The sequence below is a fragment of the Cynocephalus volans genome, chromosome 6 (assembly GCF_027409185.1).
Source record: "Cynocephalus volans isolate mCynVol1 chromosome 6, mCynVol1.pri, whole genome shotgun sequence".
Lineage (NCBI taxonomy): Eukaryota > Metazoa > Chordata > Mammalia > Dermoptera > Cynocephalidae > Cynocephalus > Cynocephalus volans.
Window position 1 is genome coordinate 21,719,411 of NC_084465.1, and position 16,792 is coordinate 21,736,202.

The following is a 16,792-nucleotide window of genomic DNA, read 5'->3' on the forward strand; positions in this document are numbered from 1 at the left end:
AATGAGGTGATTGGAGCAGATGCTGTCCAGAGCCCATCCTACTCCATATAATACTACAGTTTTATATCTTGTCTCCTGTCCAGCAAAGAGGATGCATGAAGCATGACATTTCTATGCTTCCTCTTTCCAGGTATACATGTTTTTAATATCTAAGTGTGTTCTCTTTCAATTTTATGATTTTCTATATTTCAATTATTAGAAATATAGTTTCTTTGAATCTTTAGCTGGAGGTACAGCAATAGTATACTGTTTCTACAAATATCACAATGTATTTAAACAAATATTTTTCTATCAAAAATCCTTTTGGTAAGAGCTGTGTGTTTTTATGCAACTTGTGATAATAAATGTTTTCTTTATTTTAGATATAAGTAAATAGTTTTATGATTTAGAAATCACTAACCTTCCTTTCAAGGTGATCATACCATGGCATCCTAGATAAAACATGTGCTGTTACCTCTCAAATGCGTCTTACAATTTCCTACCTCTGCATTTTTATTCCTTCTATTCCATTCATCTGGAATGAGCTCCTCTGTCCTCTTCAGTATCCATATCCTAGTCAGTCATGAATTTCTGGTTCAAATTTCACCTCTTTTGTGATGCCTTTCCAGAGGACCCAAGCTGGAAAGTGTTATCTCCTTCCTTGAACATTTATAATTCATTTTGGTAATTGATAATTCACTGCCTTACCTCAGCTCATCAACTGTTCTCTTTAACGAGTATTTAAATATTTTTACTGATATTTTACTTTCCCCATACTTTTGTTCTTAAGGCCATTTATGGAAAGATACAGTCTTTTAAAAAATTCCTTCATGATTGGGACATAGCAGGCCCTCAGGAATTGTAGCTGAATTGAGCTGATTTTTATGCTAGATTTTACTGTTCTGAGTACAGAAAATGTAACTCAAGCTGATTCATCTCTGTACTTTATTGACTCTTCAGTGTTTACAAAGTAAATCAAGGACCTTGATAATAGTATATATATGAATCTCAAAAGTTATATAAACCTACATTTGCAATAGTTACACAGTAAATCTGGCAGCATTTTCTTTCTGACTGTGGAAAATGAACTTTTGTCCTTTTTTTTAAAAAAAAATTCAATTTATCAACCTGTTTTACTCTTTTCTGAACCAAACGGTTCATTTGGGGACTTGAAAACCAAATATACAAATGGATTGTAATGTACAGTTTGGATTTAACGTTAGCTCAAGCTTCACTATTTTGTTCCAAAAATCTGTGCTACTTAAAAACAAACAAACAAACAACGCGTGATCACCAAGGCACGTTTGTCCAGAACAATAACATAGAAAGAAGAATTCATGAGATCAACCCTCAGCCTCAGGTGCTTTGTCTTCTCAAGTTCTTTCTTTTTTCTAATCATTGGGACTCCGCAACGAAAGCCCTACTAAGAGCTGGTTAATAGGTTATGATCTGTTCTTTTCCTCTCTTTCCCTGCTCAGTCTTTTATCGTTACTTTTTCTCTATTTGTATTTCTCCATTTGCAAAGCAGGAGACCTGACAGACTAAACATTACCAAAGCCAACATCTTTATGCTCTCGTTTTCCCCTTACGAGTAGTGGGCAGTTTAAGTATTTTAGATTTGTGAAATGAGGTGGGTTTTATTCATACTGACCTCAACACTCAAGAAGACAATATGTTTAGGACTTTAAGTTGTCGTGTTACCACAAATAATACTACTTTAATTCTGAGCACTTTATGTTTTTCAAAAGCCTCTGGTTGTTATTATTTGATCCTCCACGTAGGGAGAGTAGATTCATCCCCATTTAAAGAAAGGCGACTGAGACATAGAGAACTTTGTCATTAACTCCTTAACCTCAGCAGATCAGTGGAAAACCAGGACTGGGATTTAGACTGATCTCTAAATCGACTTGAAAGTTGCTTAGAAGAATGCGGACAAGTGAAAATTTGAAACGATGCCTTCTGTGCCCTTTTCAAAAGTGGAAATCCTTTTCCTTGACAAACTCAAGAAGAATTAGTCTCAAAGACGTAGGTTAATACCAGATGAGCATAGGCACGTGACCACTGCTGCTCTCTTGGCCTCTAGAGAAAAGTAAATGATATACATAGGTGTGAACTGTAAGGCAAAGGTGGAAATTCTCCACCAACCTGTGTCCATGTGAGAAAAAAAAAGCACAATCTTACTAAAAAAAATGTATAAATGTGCTTTCTAAACGTATGCCTGAATAACAGAGGCATGCACATAATTATCACATATAACAGAGGTATGGAGGGCTGGCTCCAACAGAACTGTCCCACAATGGGTAAAGCTGCTGAGAAAGTATGAATCCCTATCACTAGAAATAGTCAGAGAGAGGTGAAATGGCCACTGATTTAGGAGTATAGTGAAAAGATATTTTTTAAGATTCTGAGGCCGTACTATCTATTCCATATGGTAGCCACCAGCCACAGGAGGCAATTTAAACTTTAATTAATTAAAATCAAATTAAATTAAAAGTTTAGTTCTTCAGCTTCACTAGTCCCATTTCAAGTGGTCAGTGGCCACGTGTGTTTAGTGACTACCCTATAAGACAGTACAGACACCACATAATAAAGTTCTATCAGACAGCCCTTCTGTAAGCTCTTCCAGCTCCTAGTATGAAATGATTGTGTTGTGTGAAGTAGTGCTGTGTGCTTCAGAGGCAGAAGGTGTGCTGGATGTGGGCTGTTTTGCAAGACCTTACAGTCTCATAGAGAAGATGTAATAACATGAGGGCTGGAGTACAGGTCAGCATCTCAGAGCACGGCTGTGCTTCTTAATTCCTCCATGGGTACCTTCTCCATTCTCCTGTGGAGGTCCTCTGGATGGGGCAATGTTGCTGTGACAGGGCTTGCTACTGAGAAGGTGAAACGCTTGGCAAATGCAAAAGAAATTGAGATGCTGCCTGAAGAGAGATCACATTTCAAATTGAGTAACAAGGCCCAAGAGCAGTTTATTTGGAACAAAAGACTGGAGGCCATGGGTCTTTACCAATTGTAAACATGGTACAGAAATCACTATACTTGACATAAAAGTAGTTTTACTTGTGCGTGACCCTCTGGACTTGCTATTCATCTATAAAAATATCAGCAACTCATACATCTGTTCTTTGTGGTCGGTTTGCTCAACTAACATTTCCAGCTTGGTGATCAAAAATCAGATTCAGGTCCTTAGCCAGCTACCTTGCTAATGCAAGGCAAGAGAGTTTAGATGGCAAAATGCAAATCCATTTATACTGCTGGAAACAACTCAGAGGTGTGTCCCAGAGGTTCTTCATTCATAGAAATATTTTTGTAAATGAGAGACATGCTTTTATTAATCAGGGATTAATTATTCCCTAGAGAACTATTCAACTTCTATTCATCATAATCATCAAATGTAACTATTATATTCTGGAATTATAAGGCAAGTTAAAGACATCTTCTAAGAGTTTATAATGTAAGATGAAAAGATTTGAAATCAAACCAAGGGGCATTACCCATTATGTTCCTTGGCCATAATAGAAACGTAATTTAAACATATACATTGACATTAGATTAAATAATAAATTGAAAAGTGCCTAGGCTGCTTCTTCCTTCTTTTCACATGAGTCACTTAAATAGTAGTTTCACCCATTTGTTAGTGTGGGAATATCTGGACTTTCTTTTGTGTAAAAAGTAGCTCACAGCGGGCGCCTGCTTAAGACTAGCCCAAGGCCACAGGATCTCTGAGCTACGTGCTCACTGACGTGAGTTTATGTGATACCCACAGGATGTTTCTGTTGGAGCACTTAGTCTATAGCTTATATTTTAATTACTAAGTACAAGTCTGTCTTCTCTAACAGATTGCAATCTCCTCGAGGTGATCACTCACATTTGTGATTCCTCAGAATTCTTAACTGACTATTTTTCTTATACTCAGCACCAGCTTCACACTTGTTGAACTGGAATGGTTTCCAGGGCATTGCTTATTCATTGGACTTAATTGATAAATAGATGAACTTGGCTAAGACATTATCAACAGGCCACATCTCCAGCTGAGCTCTTCGTAACCTTGGGGAGCCCCTTACTCTGGAGCTCTATTTTATATTTTGACTTGTAGTTGTGGTGTTCTCTTCTAGTGGAAAAGAACTTTGTCTTGAAAAGACATTCTGATTTCAGGTAAAGAGGTATTAGGCATTTGTGACTGAGGGAATAGGTTTGTTATGGGACATGCAAAGAAAAAGAAAGAGAAAAAAATATATGATGAAGAAGAAAAGAAGAGAATCAGGGTTGAGCTGAGATGCTTCGAATTTCCATGGCCTTTGGGGATTCCTTGCCATTCCTCCATCATAATTAGAAAACACTGACGTTCGGAACCAATTTAAACGCTTCCATCAGTCTAAAAAAAGTGTTGCCTGATTTCTTTCTCTAACCATGCTTAGTAATTAAAAACATAAGGCACTCTTCTGGATGTTTGCTTGGGAATCTACCCTTCCCAGGCCTGGTGTCACTACCCATTGGTTACAGGACTTTTATCTTTTCTCACTATCTCTCTTAGGAGCCCCAGCCCAGGTCACAGGAAGAGTGTGAGGTTGCCATGGACATTCCTGGGAAAACTGGAGACCTCTGGCACCTCTTTGGACTTTAAAATACAGGAAGAAACTCATTCTGCCGGCCTGTTTCCTCATGGAAGCTCTAGATCTGTACTGCATTTGGAAGGCAATAGTTCAAGGATGGTGAGTTAAGGATTCAAACCAAATGAGTCCCACGGAGGATCTTTTCAAGGACCAGCTTGACATGATGTTTGTTTCTGACAACAAGAAAGCTCTTCTGACAGATGATTCTAGAGTTACTCTTGCTGGACAACCTGTGCTTTACAAGATGTGGGATTAGAATACAATCTAAGAAGCAGCATCAGCTTTTTACTTCTGAGAAAATCCACAAAGAAAATGGAAAAATACTTGCAATCAAGCACTTCAACTCAACAGTTACCTAGCTTGTCAAATTAAAACATGTGGCAACCACCTGCTAAACAGCTTGAAAAAATGATACCTTCTTGTTTTTCTACCTGACCTAAAATCTCTCTGGAGCACATTTGCATTTCCCAAGTTTTTACACTTAAACAAAAGCTGTCCACACTATGTATAAAGATGACCATGCAATTTTGTATTAAGTAACCAAAGAGAGTCCTGCCAATTTTAGAATAATTAAGTTTCTGCAGCCTAATATAAACAGTTCCAAGAACTACATGTGGCCTACCAAAAGTATATATTACAAGTAGTCAACCCTGTGGCCAGCTGGCAGACAGATCAACCTATTAAAGTGGAATTGTTCAGATTTTGGAGTATTATTTTTCTTTTCTTCCAGTGTTTTTTTCTACATCCAACTTTATTCCTTTGGGAATGTTTTCAAGTATACAAAGCAAGAAACTATTGTGGAATTGCACCTCTCATAAAAGAATGAGCTTTTTTCTTGAGATCCTTTGGAACTCAGAAATCATTCCCATAACACCCTGTCTACACAGGCAGCCAAAGCAAAACGAAGCAAATGAATCTATCTTGAAATGAATCCCACTCAAGTTGAAGTGTTCTTATTTTGCTTGATCATCAGAAAGGTTTACAGTGACCACTGGACAAGTGAATGTGGACATTAAGCCATATGTCCATTGGGTACCAAAACATCTTCTTTCTGACCCTATATAGATCCTTGCATTGCTTTTACCCGGTCACTTGGTAGGCCAGAATTTCTTGCTAATAAGGCTAAAGTGATAGATTTGATCTCAACAGGAATGAGTTAACTGTTTGAGAGAAAAAAGTCCTAAACTACCGCCATGTGCTATGATATTAATCCTGGCCAGCTATATGGCAGATGTAGCCTGACAACTTCAAGTGGAGAAAATAGAGATGGTTAGACTAACCCATCCCACCATGACCTTCAGTGGAGTGTATGGCCAAATGAAGGTGTGTCATCTCAAGGGAGGTGCTATATATTCAACTGCATTATTAGCTCTTTTGTCTTCTCCATTGTGTTTAAGTCCAGATATAATAAGAGTGCTTGCTCTACAACCATCAGCACAATGAATGCTTCAATAAATATTTATGAAGTGTCATTCATATGCTAGCTACCTTGCTTGGTGTGACAAATAAGTTGTAAACACAACTACCCCGCCTTTATGATGCTTATAGTCTGATGATGGAGACAAGCAATGAATAAATAAAATAGAAATTGGGATAAGGGTTAAGAAGGGAAAAAACAAACTGCTATGAGAGAGAGCTACAGGAATGATCTAATGGCTTCCTTTGGGTTAGAATAAGATATGGACAGTAATTGCTTTTTCAAACAGGAATGATATTAATACATGTACAGACATGCATATGGAAAGGGAGCATGAATTTGTAGCACTGGAGTTTGTATTCATTCATCAAATATAGACTGACATCTATCATGTACCAGATACTCACTCCTCTAGGGTGGGTGAATAAAACTGCTTTCCACTTTTCTCTCCTAAAGAAGCGGGTGTGCAGTAAAGTAACTAGACAGGTTTGAGGGATGCTGAACTATTCTCACCCCCTTCTTTTCCACTTAGGGTCCTACATTAAGTAATATAAAGATAATGATCCATTAGATGCTGTCTGCCAGAATTTTTGCAGACACAGGGAATCCACCTAAGACATTAACTTTACCCAGGTAAGGGAGGAGGCATGAAAGAGGGTATCTCTCTGGATCCATCCAGCTCTGTGGCCCTCTGACAATAAAAGCATGTTTCTCACCCACCATCAAGCAGAAACTTGCTGATTTAAACAAAGCTGGTCCGCTGTGTTTTTCAAACTTTGGTTCATGATTCCAAGAAACGAAGAGTCCGTAGTAAATTTATCCCAGTGGCAGAACATCTCACAACCAGCTTTTCCACTTTGAATACCACAAACAGACCTTTTATTTGTTGACACACAGCCCCTGGACATTCATGAAAACAAGATGTTCTCTTGCTGCTTTTTAAGTTAAACAGATTTAAGTCAGGGTCTCAGCCGAATTTCAAAAACAGATGTTACATAGCCAAAAAGGCTGAACTGACCCCAGCAACGGAGAGGCTATTTCACTTGAACTTGGATTTTTTTTTGTTAGCAGGAGGAGCGATCAAAGATGCCTTAAACAGGAAGCAGGAGCGAATTAAGGTTTACTACTGTCTCCAGTGACTGCCTTGGAGGTCGAGGAAGCTGTTAGGCATCCGCTTGGTTTGGGAAATAAGCATCGCTGGTGAGGGCTGGTGACCGGGAGGTTTAGGTGCCTTGGTTTTGGAGGAGTTATTGAAAAAGGTTGATCTTTCTCCCACACACCACCATCCTATTTCTCTGTCGGCCCCAGAAGCCCTCCATGAAATGGCTCCATTTTCTATGTCACATGGTTTCTCTCCCGACCCCACCCTCACATGCAAACACAACTCACAGCCAGGCCAAATCCTTGAGTCCTGCGATGATCTAGTCCTTGTTTCTGCCTCTGGACCTTTGTCCCTGTTTCCTCTCTGCTGTAACCTGAAGTGCCCTCCCTCTTTCTGCAAATCCCATATACAAGTGTTTCTCTAGAGTCTAGTTCAAGTCCTGTCTTTATCCTAGAGCCATCCTTCCTTTCAACGTCCACAGCATTGTTAACACTGTTCTTGGTGATCAGTGCTACATGGCTTTGTTATTCACATGCTTTATAACTTCTCTTTCTCTTGACCAAGTGAGAAGCTGCTCAGTGTCAGGGCCTGCAACACCTTTGATATCCCCTCACAGCAGTGAGAATTTGCTATGTGTTCAGAGATGCATGGAAATATTTGCTGAGTTGGACTTATTGCAAAATTCAAGAATCCTGGCCTGAGATTTCAAGTTCCAAATAATGCCACAGCTATGGTCATTCGTGCTATTTGCTCCATATTCTTGTTTTACTCCTTCTGGGCACAATATACAACTGTACTTGCTGGCCCCTCATGGTCAGCAGGGGCCAGTGACTAGTTCCAGGATAGACTTGCTCATGTGAGACCCTCCAGAGATCTCTTTTCTCTCTACCATGGCTGGACATGTTTTCAGACAGTAGCTGTAAGCAGGGGTCCCTGAGTATGGATGATCATGGGTGGACAAGAGATCTCTGCCTATTCAGGGTTAGTAAGAAAAGATGAATGACAAGCAAACCTTTGTTTTTGAGTCCCTGAGATTTTGGCTATTTCTGACCCAGCATAACCTAGCTTGTCACAAATGATAGGGTCTTGGTCACTCCAACATCAGAAAGTGCACCTCTCTGCTTCTACACAGGTACTCACTCAACTTTTCTATTTTCTATATCCCTTCTGTGACTTGTAGTATAGAAATGGGGACAGGTAGGTTAATGGGAACACTGTTTGCAGGTAGAACATCAGGGAGTGCACGTGGGAGATTTCACTTCCACGCTGGCCCCGTCTCCTACTCTAGTGAGCCATAAAACTGCTACTAACTTTAGGAGTGTCCGTGTACTATGTGATCATTCATTTATACAAGGCATGACAAACTCAAATGCTTTTAAGGACCAAAGAGGTAAGTATTTGGGGAGTTGTGGTCTATGGGGAAATGGAGAATGCATGCATCCCTAAGAGCATTCAAATTTAAAATTAAAAAAAACAACAACAACCAAAAAAAAAAAAAAAACATGCTGGGCAAGAGAAGCACATTTGCAGGGCAGCATGAGCCTCGGGTTGCCAGTTTTTGACCCTTGATGTATACGGTCTTTCATTAATGGCTGGTCATGTGCCAGGCTAGTTCCTGTGAGGAACTGCAAGACTGAACTGACAAGTGATCCCATAGTGGCTTACAGTCTAGATGGAGGAGTTTATTTATTCAGCCCGCAGGTATGCAGTACTTGCTACATACTGAGCACAGTTTTAAGAACTTTATAAATATCTATTTAAATCCCTGTAATGATTCTTATTTTCCCCATTTTACAGATAAAAAGGACTGAGGCCCAGAGAAAGTGAGTCATTTCCCCAAGGTCACATAACTAGTAAATGGTGGAGCTGGGGTTTACCTCCGGGCAGCCTGCCCCCAGCGTGTGTGCTTTTAATTACTATATTCTGTAATACCTCACTAGACCTGTAGGTGGATAATACAAAGTAGGCTGTGGCTAAGACCTCAATGATGAAATGATTGTGTGATTGCTGGAAGGATTTATTCACCTCTAAAGTGCTCTCATTAGGAGCCATCTCCTGTCCAGAGGATTTAGCCTGCTCGATGTTCAGATAAGTTCATGTTTAATGTTTATGAATGAAGTAAAAATGAATCTCCTGCTTATGTTCATTTGTGCTTTGTCAAACTGATTTATTATTTCACTTAAGTGGGGTTCACTGTAGAAAATAAGCTGAATTCATCCTAAAGCCTGAAAAAAATAAATTACCACATTTCAGACCTTGACCATTTCTTTGCTTTGCTCACTTAATTAGCTTTAGACATGAAGCTACAACATCTAAGTTTAGCTGTGTCAGTCTCAGGGCAGATCCAGGTTGCATGGGACCTGGAGATTATTTGGGAGGCCTTCTTTAAGAAACAGAATACAATACCAAATGTAAAAAGTTAGGCGTGGTGTTGTGGCAGGGACCTGTTCCAGTGAGCAGCCTGTGGCCTCAACTCCACTGGTTCATGGTAAATCAGCTTCTGCTCTCTCACTTTTAATCCTTTGAGCATTCCATAATAATGTCACAGCACTCTTACTTTGCTTTTAAGTTCAATTACTTTGAAACTACAGTTATTCCCCCCTCCCTGAAAAATAAAACTACGTGAAAACCAGAATTTAGGAAACAAATAAGGTAGGGGGCAATTATGCATCACTCTTCAAAGTGATTTGCGGAAAAGCAGAATTGTAGATACAGCCAGTGCACTGCAGTGTTTTGCCTATAAACCACATAATTAAGTAAGATAGGTAGATGAGAGGGCAGAGAAATTTAAAATATTACGACCCTTTGGTAAGACGTCGCCAACGAAAAATAAATAGAGTATCAGAAATCACAATTTACGTCAATGAACACATCATTGGAGTTACCAAATTTTCCACTGCATTGAATAAAAATCAGCCCCTTTTGTAGGAAAGAATACTGGACTTGCTAATGTAGCCCCAACCGAACATAGCACCTGGGCTGGAGAGGGTCTCATTCAATGTTTCTGTAGAATGAATGACTTAATGAGTGACTGCATATGTATGTTTGAGGAAGGGGCGGATGGTGATCTTAAGTCTCCCCCATCAACCCCAATTTCAGCAGCATCTTTTATTTGTAAGCCACTGGTCAGTCATCTGGGGGAGGCCATTAGGTAGGTCCCCAGAGTCTCTCATTACAACCAATGTCTTTATATTTATAAATTTTGTACTTCTGTGACAAAATCAGATTCAAAATCATGGGTATAGTATGAGGGGTCTTCAAAGAGTTCATTGAAAGATTTGTAATATCTTTTAATTCTATTTTTCCACGACCTTTTTGAAGTCCCCTTGTACACTGATGGGAGGAATTCTTTGACGAACGTGGAGAAAACCCTCCTTCCTTAAGGCCCAGCCTGTGGTTACCTGCCCTCCCCCTGCGTTCTCTGCAAATGTTCAACACTCTTTTCCCCCAAACTCAGGATGGCCTGTTCCATGATATATCATTTCTGGTCATTAAATAACAGGATTCAATATTAATGTTGGCTTTCTCCATCCTTCTTTCACAAAAGTGTTTGCAGCCAAAGATATTAAACAGTCAACCGCTCTTTCCCCCTGTCAGTGAAACAGCCAGCATCCTGAAATCACAGCTCATTTGTACCACATTGGCGTGAAGATTCAGACCCCATTTGTCTCCAGCTCTTAAAGGCTGGTGTTAGAGTGAATGATGGACATTTTGTTTTGAATTAGCAAAAGGGAGGAGAAAAAGAAAAAACCCAAGTAATAAGTTTGGTCTAAAATAATCTGTTTCAGGGAATGCAGCTCTGGCCTTTTCCTTTTGGAAAAGTCGATTTAAAAGAAAAAAAATCTAGATTTAATTTGGCATGAAGTTGGACCTGGGATACAGTGAATAGTAGGAAGGAAAATGTCTCTGTTTTTCTCCCCCACACATTGTTTGTTCTACAGAAATCCTTCTGGAGTGCTGTGCACAGAGCAGTGCAAGATGTTCACAGCTTCATCTTGTCGAACGTCCCAAGTTTGGAAGTAGTTCAGTCTGTGTCCTTTAACTATACAAATCCCATTACAGTTGGAACCTCAGGTAAGACTCGACAGCTTTGGTGCAGAGCTAAATAGCACAAGCACTCTTCTGTCTTTACTGCAGACTCACTCGTGCTCATGGGAAGAAAAGCCTGGAAATGAGTTCTAGACCAGAGCTCCTGGTGCACCCCTGCTATCTGTGTCCCCACCTCGGCTTGCCCACCCCGGAACAATCTCTTGCTGCCAATAGCCATGCCAGGCAGGAGAGTTATTTCCACAAGGTGCCTCTGAAATCCACAGGTGTGATTCCCTGGCCAGGGATGCTCCATCATTTGGCTGAGGTTACAAAATCTGCACATGGTGGTGCTGGAATGTCCTCTTGCCCTCCTCACCACGAGGCTTTCCAGAATGCTGGGGAGACCATGAGAATCTGTGTTCCCCATGTCCTCCCAATCCTTAACCAAACTTGGGCTATGCCCGGGCTCATCGCATATTTCCCTTCTTATACCTCATGACAGGGACCCTGAGAGCAGTCTCCTCAAGGGGAGACTCCCAGGGAACAGAGTGGATTCCGGACCTTCTCCCACAGGAGGCTAGCTCTGCAGCCACTACGAAAAATCCATAGGAAAGAATCTTAGTTTTAAAAAGACCTCTTCAGATCCCACCATAACAAGTTTGGGCACACTTGAACTATGTCAAGGGTGTCCAGGGAGGCTCGTTCTGTAAAACCCAAGGAAAGAGGAAGGAAAAAAAAAAAAACCCAAAACAAAAATCCCCAAACTTCTCTTTCCACTCCATCTGGAGCTTCAACTGACTCCAAAAATATTGGCCCACAGTGGTAATAAACTCTCCTACTTATGCTGTTCTAAAACAAGGGCACAGCCTGCTAGTGCTTATAACTCGAACCACTTCTGTTACATGCTCGTAGGAAAATGATCTTTCTCTCCAAGCCTGTAGCTGACTGCAATTAATGAAATGCAGTTGGAGGCACCTATGCTGGCTGCTGGCCAGCATTCATTGGAACACCCCACCTAGGCCATTCATGGATCGCAGAGCTGTTTCCTCTTGACTTCAACATTTCTCATTTGCTAGAAATAGCAATTTTTGTAAAATCACTTGATTCAGGTGTCAACATTTTGGGCAGCTTCGAGTAAATAGGCATCTTTTTCCTGGCTATTCCAGGAACACAGAGAGGAAACTGTGGAAGTGGGTACTTGAAAAAATCAGATATCTCAAAGTTCCTTTTAAAAAAATGGGTGGGATATGCAGAAAAGGACTAGGAGACTTCAGACCTCTGATACCCTCTTCTGCTAATAATCAGACAATCCACAAAAACATCAAGTGTTCCTGCAAAGGAGAACTAAGGAAGAGAGAAAAAGATTTTAAAAAAAAAGAAGAAAAGAAAAAAAGCAAAGAGAGAACTCAAAGGAAAAGAAATGACCCTGGAAAATAAAAGAGAAATGGATAAATACCTTTCCCCCTTTTATCTGTGTCACACTAAGCAGGGCAAATTGGGAAATCTAGTACTGGGGTAAATATGGCCCCATTAGAAATGCCATTTAATGGTGGGGCCCAGAGATGGCAAGTGTGTCCTGGCTGTCACCAATCATGTCCTGGCTCCTCTGCTCTGCACCAGCCCCATGCTGGCCTGGCAGTGAAGACCTAAAATACTGCCAATGCCTCCTCTAGGGAACAGGTGGAGTGGGGGACATGTGGGGGACGAAGGGAGGGGGTCAATGTAAAAGAGGAATATTTCCCCCTGGCTGGGCCCTGTACTGTCTGGACAAGATGCTCTTCCATGGCAAGTGAGTTGTCCTGAAAAAGGATCCGCCTCTGTCTCTTTGGTCATTAAGGAGTCTGATCCTGGCCACCCCTACTGTCTATTCTGATCAGCTCTGATTAGCTGATGAAGAAAAGGACCCCAAAGGAAGATGCTGTCGTATGTCCTCTGGGCAGGCAGCCTGGGGTCAGACACAGGCCCATGGTGGGGTTAACCAGGGGGGAGCAAAGTTGGGTAGGGCAAGTCCCACAGGGAAGGCTTGGAGCACAGCCCCCAAAAGAGAGGACAGAAGACGGAACAAAATAGGTCCAAAGAAAGAAGGGGAGAAATAGACACACACATTAGCCAATATGCATGTCACCAACCACTCTCATTAGAAGTAGTGTGTAGACTTCTTCCTCTTGGGAGGATCTTCTGTTATTTACAGGGAAAACTTTCTATGACAATTTCTGATGCCATTTTTAAACCACTGCTCCTTTCCCTCCCCACGGTCTTCCTTGGTGGCTTCATCCACTGACACGGGGTCACTTCCTATTGGTTATGACCGTGGAAATCTTTCTCTCTCTCTAGTTCTCACCTGAACTTCAGACTTACGTGTCTTTTGTTTTCTAGACACCTGCCCCTGGATGTCCCACAGGCCCTCAAACTCAGTAAGTCACAACCCAAACTCACCACCCTTTCCTCTGGCTTCCAAAACAGTGGTCTCACGGAAGGGTGACCTCATCTGGGGCACGTTCATGCTATTGACTGTTTCCTAGCTCTTTGAGGAGAAAGGTAACTTTCCTGCCATCAGCCAGTCACATCTGTCTTTCAACTCCTCTCCCCAACCTTGACTTATTTCTGCATTTGGGCAGGGGGGAGTGGATGTGCAGAGAGTGAAGTGAAAGCACCATTAATACTCATTGTTTGGAGATAGTCTTAAAGCAAATAAATCATAGGTTCAGAGGCTGCATCTAATTATCTATCCATTCATTCATTCAGTCGGTCATTTAATAAATGTTATTAAATGTCTACTATATACAAAACCTCCCTAGTGCTGTGAGATATGTAAAAGGCACACTTTCCAATTTCAAAAATTGTATGTCATAGGGAAATGAGAGCTATACACAAAGGACTATAACACATTGTAGAAAACCTGAATGCTCTGAGAGGTATGTGAGTGTTAAGGGAGTTCAGGAGAGGAGAATCAGAGAGAAGTCCTGATGCAATAAACTAAAAATCAGCATATTAGACAAAAAAATGAAGAAGGCCGTGTTATGGGCTGAATTGTGTCCCCATAAATTCATATGTTGGAGTCCTAACCCCCAGTATCTCAGAATGTGACCTTGTTTGGAGATAAGGTCTTTAAAGAGGTGATTCAGTTAAAATGAGGTCTTTAGAGTGGGCCTAAGCCAATATGACTGGTGTCCCTACAAGAAGAGGAAATTTGGCCCCAGGGAGACAGACGCCAGACGGGTGTACACAGAGAGACGACCACGTGAAGACACAGGGAGAAGGCAGCCATCTGCAAGAGAGGCCTCAGAAGAAATCAACTCTGCCAACTCCTTGATCTCAGACTTTCATTCCTCAGAACTGTGAGAAAATAAATCTGTTTTTAAGCCAACCAGTCTGTGGTATTTTGCTATGGCAGCCTGAGAAAACTAGAATGGGGGAAACTGATATAATTCTGAGAGAATAATTGCCCAAGAACTGTACTAAATTTCTGGAAAACTTGTCTTCCTCCTGGGACCAACCTTGGCAAAAGTGTGAATGAATGAAGTTTCCTCTGGTTTCTCCATCCTCTACCCTCTGAAATCCCCTCTTTCTACTCCCCAGGTGGTCCCTGAGCTGGTAGAAATTTTCATCCCAGGTGAGGAGGATTTGTGGAAGTGAGAGATAATTATTGCTCTTGAAATCACTAGCTTTTGGACAAAGGCAATCTTAGAGGACTGATTCATTGTCTCATATTACCTAGAATCATAAGCATTCTTCACAGGAAGTGAAAACTACATCACTGATTGGGAACTGCTCTGCTTGGGATATTATATATGCAGGAAAACCACTTTAAGAAAAGCAAAAAATCAAATTGCAAAGCAGAAAAATAATGTTTTCAAAACTTGATAGATTCTGATTAATTGACTGGTAAGTAAACTAGATGAGGCATAGCAGAAAGACTGGTTTCTCACAGTGCATCTTTAGGTGCCAGAATTGAGGAAATCAGGCAGAGAGACTGTGTAATTGCTAAGAGCAGAGCCCAAAGAAAAACATATAAACTCTACTCACGGAGAAGCAATCAGATGTCCACTTCCAAGCTTTCTGACTGATCACCAATTCTAGTGGAATTCAATGTGATGATCTTGAAATGTTTTAATGATACCTGGAAACATAATTAAGTGGAAAGAATTTTAGTTAATGTAGACAATATATTTCAAAATATCATTTCTCCCACAAGTACTGTTGTTATTTAGGATTAAAGAGGAAATAAGGCATGGATATAAATAGCTATTGTGCATTTGTATTGTAAAGAAAATAAATACAATGATTACAGAATCAATCCCTGAATTATTCTAAATAATAGCGTAGAGATGGTGGTATAGTTAATACAAACCCTCCGGCAAGGTCAGTATTTTATTTGCCTTGTTTCTCTTTTTCTGCTCCCAATTCCCTCAGTATTTTTACTTTAAAATTTGGGAATGAATAGAGGGAAAACAGAGGAAGAAAATGCCATAAGTAGAAAACTTTTTTTTTTTTTCTATAGTGTCTGTGGATGTCCATGAATTATCCTGTTAGTGGGCCAAAGACAGAAAGGCTTTCAAGAGAAAACATAAAGCAAATGGCAAAGTGACTAAAAGTGGGATTTTTCTTCAGATAAACTCTTTCCTTTCTATCTCCAGGGTTTAAAGGCCAGCAAGTTGATGAAGCTCTTACTCTTTGTTTCAAGATCTTTTCTACCATCAGTCACCATGCAACTTCAAATAAATGCCAGAGTCAACTATTCCTCACTCTGTCCCTTTAAGCTATAGCTGTTAATGCAGTGCCCAACGCATAGGTTCTGGCTGGTCTTGTTCAGAAACAGTTGCCAAAGTTCTCTTTGGCCAAGCTGTGTCTAGACTGCACTTGGTAAGGAAGGAAAAGACCTGAGGTGAAGGAAGACGGTGGGGGGGGTGGGGTGGAGGGAGCCATTAGGCACACGAGCCTGTCTTCCTTCCCCAGTCCCCATCCTGGCCAGTGGCAAACAGCCAGGTACCAAAGGTATTTCTCCTTTGGTTTAACCATCTCCTCAGGCATGGGGGAAAATGGATTTTATATAAGAACATTCACTATGGGAGAACCAAGGTGTAATAAAAGGAAGGAAGTAATCTCTCTCCTCTCGATCAGATTTCTAGTCCTCTAAGAGAAGTGACTTTCTTAGAGCCCTCGGGAAACCTCTAGCTAAAGCCATTCAGTAGCATTACAAATGTTCACTAGCACCTTTCCAGATTACACAAATAGAAAAACGTTGCCAGCACATATTGGCAAAAAATGGTTAAAATTCTGCTTTACAATTTCTACCACAAGTGTTCTCAGAAAGAAGCCATTTTCCAAAGGGACATGAAGGGGTTGAGGGGAGGGAAGGTTCTCAAATGATAACTTACAAGGCATTCCTTGTTTGTGGAAAGGAAAACTCAATATCATAAAGATGTAAATTCCCTCTAAGTTAATAATAAACTTAGTGTGATTTCAAGAAAAATACCCTGAAGTTAAAAAAAAAAAAGAATCCTTTATAAAAATGGATAACTTTATATAGACAGCAAGAAGAACAAGGTCTTAGTTAATTTAAAATTTTACCTTACACGGTTAAATGAGAGTCCCTTGATTTCAGCATTACCCTTTCTGTAAACAATCCACCAATGACTCTTTCATGATAAA

General features: G+C 40.6%; 1 protein-coding gene across 6 annotated transcripts in view; it reads right to left on the reverse strand.

The window, feature by feature from the left end:
* Window positions 1-16,792, reverse strand: part of CALD1 (caldesmon 1) — a 172,773-nt gene that overhangs the window by 96,416 nt on the left and 59,565 nt on the right. For all 6 annotated transcript variants that reach the window (XM_063100526.1, XM_063100524.1, XM_063100521.1 and 3 more), the window contains exon 2: window positions 15,167-15,260. The gene's annotated coding sequence lies outside the window, so the exon portion shown is untranslated. The remainder of the gene's footprint in view (window positions 1-15,166; window positions 15,261-16,792) is intronic.